Below are 5,150 nucleotides of genomic sequence, written 5' to 3'. Positions count from 1 at the left end.
CTCTCCAGACAGAATCAGCCTCCATAAGGCAGAAAGTCCCAGCCTCTGTTTGCAGTGTAGTCACAGCCATCTGAAACCCGGGTCTCAAGCAGTCTGTGGCTTTGATCATGGGTGGTAACTGCACCTCACACTACCCTGATTGAGTTTGTTTTTTGTTGTTTTTTTTTTTTGCCAGTCCTGGGCCTTGGACTCAGGGCCTGAGCACTGTCCCTGGCTTCTTCCCGCTCAAGGCTAGCACTCTGCCTCTTGAGCCACAGCGCCGCTTCTGGCCATTTTTTCTGTATATGTGGTGCTGGGGAATCGAACCTAGGGCCTCGTGTATCTGAGGCAGGCACTCTGGCCACTAGGCTATGTCCCCAGCCCCCCTGATTGAGTTTTAAGATAGATGTTTCTGATCCCACGAGATAGTAGTATGCTACCTTAAACTACATCCTACATCTACTTAAATGGACATATTAAACCAAGATGTAGCCTTTTCCCCCACATTACATTTCCTTTACCAAATGGTTTTGAAGAATTTCTATTGACCTACAATTATTAGATGCTAATTAAAAAACTTCACGGAGGCAATAGCCATTTAAACAAAGAGATCAAGATTTAAGTGGTCATTTGTAAGGACATCTTTTGAAATCAACAACTAAGGATACATGTCATCAACACTTGGGAACTTTGTGGGTTTTTTTTTCCTGAATCTTATAAAAATCATAGTAATGTGAAAAGTAGAGTGATTGGTAACAGCTTTCGCATGTTCACGTTTTTCTCTCACTAAGTATTGAACAGATTTTTAAGTGTTGTTCCTTCATTACTTGGAATCTTGTGAATGTGTGTGTGGAAGAGAATAAACTGCGAGATATGAGTAAGCTATAGGTGTGTCCAGGCCTCATTTCCCATCTTTAAAAAGAGCATAATAACACGACCACTGGGTATACTGCACTGCCGCGTGTGAATGGCAGGGTTGAAGATCTGAAATGCTTAGACTAATCCCTGAAATGGGATAAGCTATGTTTAAGTAAATGGTTCATCATTCACTCTTTCGATCTCTTATCATTCTCCCATTCCAGTTTCCCACTGATTCTGCTAAAATTTTTCAAATTTAGCAATCGATGTTGAGAGAAGCACAGTACTTTTATAACAATACTTAAAATCCTGCTATATAACTTGCTTTACTTTCAGACAATTTCATTACAATTGACTTCCAAATAACTTAGGGGATGCAATCACTAAAAGAATGTCCTCCATCCCGCAAGCAGAGAGAGAACGACACTCTAGTTCCTGAAATCTGTAGAGTTCCAACATGAATCAGTGGCTGGCTCTGAATGTGTGAAGAAAGTCAGACCTTGAGGTGAGGAGATAGTCCTGAATTGTGCAGGTGGGCCAAATATCTAAGGGGACCAATTTTCCCAGCTGTTTTCAGAAGGAGACTGTACTGGGATAGTCAAAGAGTTGTAGCCCCACTTGCTTTGAAGGTGGAGAAAGGCGGCCCTGAGTCCAGGGATGTGGCTAGTCTCTAGATGACTAAGAGGCAAGAAAACAATATTTTCTCCAGAGCCTGCAGAGATGCCATGGTTTCAGTTCACTGAGTCCCTGGAGAGTGTTTGAAACATAACTCAAACATACTAAGTATTTTATTACTTTAATCTACCACATTTGTGATTATTTTTGTACCATCCAAAACAAAACACAACGAACCTCATATCATTAGTTTATCCAGATATTTTCACCTCATATTATGTTTTCAGCAGCACTTGTACAGTTCTATTAATTGATGTTTATTAGATGTCTGTATGATCTTTTTAGAAATAAGGGTATCCTATCCAAATTTCAACTATCCTTTAAATGGGACAAAGAGACAACTATGGACTAACTGAAAGGGGAGGGGCTTTGGAGTTTGTGACATCTGGACTTAAGTTTGCCAGATGCACAAAATAGTTAGATTTTTTTTTACCACAAGCTATTCCATGTAATAATTGCAATGTGCACATCGATATAGGTAGATTCGTTATTTTTCTGAAATTCACATTTAATTGATTGACTTGTGTTTTATCTGGCCATTTTACCTGGACAGAGTCCTAGCTGTCACACATAAAAGGGAGACCTAAACAAGTGGATCTAAACTTGTTAAGAGTTGAGGAATGTCCTGTGAAGCCTTTGCAAATATCATCACTCAACCTCAGTGATTTAATGATAAATCATTTTCTCCAAGAGTAGGATAGAGGAATGAGTATGCTCCAGATATCTAAGGTAACACCCCATGTGAAAGTAGTGATCAAAAGAGTAATTCTCTAACTACACTGTATGTCAACAGCACCCAGGAAATCTGTTATTATGCAGACTCTTGGTTTCATCCCAAGAGATTGTGAGTCAGTACCATAGGAAGAGGATTCAAGGATGTTTTTCATAAGCATTTTAAGTGATTTGCATGAAGAATCTGTGACTCACACCTTTAGATTCCTGTACGTGAGAGCTCTTGGACCTGTGTTAGTGCTGAACAAAACTCAATACTTTCTTAGCCACACCTGCTGTAAAAGTTCACTTAACATAATTTCCAAAAGTAGAGTCATCTGAGTTTATCTCTTCTTCATCGAGCTCCATCATGTCCTTGAAAGTTTCCTTTAATTTATTTTTAGTTGTTGTGCATCCCACTCTCACCTCTGTCTCCCCATAGGAAGAAGGACCTTTCTGTACAATGCCAAGTGAAACATCATTTTCAATTGCTCCTCTTCTCATGCCTTCCTGATGTTTTCTGAGTTTTGTGTTTACTCAATGGTGAAAGGAAATAAGGATAATTTTTTTCTGTGTTATTATTCTGATGAGCTGAAAGCTTGGTATATTTGTTTCCATTGTCCAATATAATATCATATCTCCATATCTTTTTCTCATTTGATCTCTGAAATTTCACAGAAAATATTCATAACCAAGGCGGACACACTCAGCTTTGTGTTTCTTTGAGACTTGGCCCAATGAGCTTTGTATAACACAGCCTATCACTACTTGTGACAAGACAGGTGCAGATCCTCTGTCCAAAACTTTGTGCCCCCCACACCACCTCACCACAGGCCCTGTCTCCCTGGAGGCTCTTTGTGGAGCAGCTATCATGACCTATTTGCATTCTCTGAATGACTGTCGCCTTGTAGAAAACACTGAGCAGGAAGAAAGACTTTGTCCTCCTCTTCCTTGATTCTTGGCACACGTTCTTTCATGATTTCTGCTTGGAAGGACATGAGTTCTAGTTAGCAGCCATCAGGCCTCCTATTCCAGGGCCACCTGGGGCTTGCCTGAATGGCCTGGGCCCACTGGGTTTGAGAGTCAGGAAATTGCTGGCTGCAAGGTCAACCAAGCCAGTTGTGGTAAAATAGCTCACATTGTTCCCACTATGGGGAATAATGTCCACAAATAACCTAATGTTTCATGGAAGAACAATAGCAGCACAAATTACCCACTCCCCCAGCCTCTCCACCACCACCCCCAGCCCCCGCAACAGGGCTTCCCATGGTGTGAGAAGACTAAAGTGTTTCAATGGATGCAAGGAGTAAGTAACCAGTGGAACTCTTTAATGCACTCTTTAAAATGTGGCTTCCACTTCCCCATCAGCTCAGGCGGATGTGCTCTGAGCATGGACAAGGCAGAGGCTTTGGATTTACAAAAACAAGAGTGTTGCTTGTTAGGTGTGAGACTGTAGTGTATTAACCACCTTGGAGTTCTATAATCAGGATGCACTGTAGTGGGAGTGACACAGTGTCTTTGGTGTGTAACCAAGAACTGTGAAATCCTGAGGTGTGCATTTCTGTTGCTCATTGTGAGGAAACACCATGGTTCTCCAGACTCTGTCAGTATGACCCCATACCTCACTACATGTCTATAGGAATGGAAAACATTTTACTGGAGAAACTGACTCTGATCAGTTTTGGCACAGGCTCTGAGAATATACCCAACAACTATGGTTCACTTCCAATGAACCTCTGGTTTAGTCATTTCTGCAAGAACTGGAAATGTGTCGGCCAGTCTTCATGCAATCTGAGAGGTGGCTTCCTTGTCTCTAAAACAGGGCCCTGCAAAGAGAATGGTTCTCAACAGTTATGCAGGAGTGGCGGAGGCTATTGTTAGTTTTGCTGTGAATGGGATGGTGGAGGTATTTAGAGGAGAGGTACTGATCCAGACCCCGGAGGAGATGAATCTTGGGACAGGGAATGATAGGAGGACAGGCAGCTGGGCCCACATTGAAATGTGGCTTTTCCCTTGGGTTGGGGATTTACTTCAATTCCACATTTTAATGACAGCAAATAAGTAATGTGGACCTCTCCAGATGGCTGCTATAAAGTGTGTGACATTTTCATTACTCATTAAGGTTTTCTCCAAACATTTCTATTGTAGAAATTTTATGGGCTGATCGTGAACAGAGATAGGATTCTTGGACAGGGCATGACCTATATTGGTAATAAAATAGGCTAATCTCAGTTTTCTTCTTTCTGGAATAATAATGAGATTGAGACATTCTATCTTTTAATATCTATTAATATTAAGTGGGATTGGCTGTACAAACTGTCTTGTAAAGGAGAGAGAATACTAGGGTTTTTATTTGTTGCATTATTTACGGTTTCATATTATCTCATTCCTATTTTTCTTGTCTTATGTCCTTGTATCTAGAGATAAGAATTCAAACACTGGGGTGAAGAGGATGATAGCTACAATTTTCAGTGACCATCTGAATGTCTTGTTAAACCAGAAGGTATGTCTAGTCAGAATCTGGTCTCAATAAATGATTTCACTGTGACTCATCAAGTAATTCTCAGTGAAAACAGGAGAAACTTCATCAAAAGCGTCAGGGACCTGTCCACAATTCCTGTCACTTTCAGCTGAGAACCTGGCTCAGGTAAAGTAGGCCAGAGAAGCAATAGCCAAATGTCAGAGCAAGCATATCGGTCATCCAATCCTTGCATTACACTGACTTTCTTTATTTTTTTTTTTTTGGCCAGTCCTGGGCCTTGGACTCAGGGCCTGAGCACTGTCCCTGGCTTCTTCCCGCTCAAGGCTAGCACTCTGCCACTTGAGCCACAGCACCACTTCTGGCCGTTTTCTGTATATGTGGTGCTGGGGAATCGAACCTAGGGCCTCGTGTATCCGAGGCAGGCACTCTTGCCTCTAGGCTATAT

The sequence above is a fragment of the Perognathus longimembris genome, unplaced genomic scaffold (genome assembly GCF_023159225.1).
Source record: "Perognathus longimembris pacificus isolate PPM17 unplaced genomic scaffold, ASM2315922v1 HiC_scaffold_5933, whole genome shotgun sequence".
Classification (NCBI taxonomy): Eukaryota; Metazoa; Chordata; class Mammalia; order Rodentia; family Heteromyidae; genus Perognathus; species Perognathus longimembris.
This window is presented reverse-complemented; position numbering follows the sequence as displayed.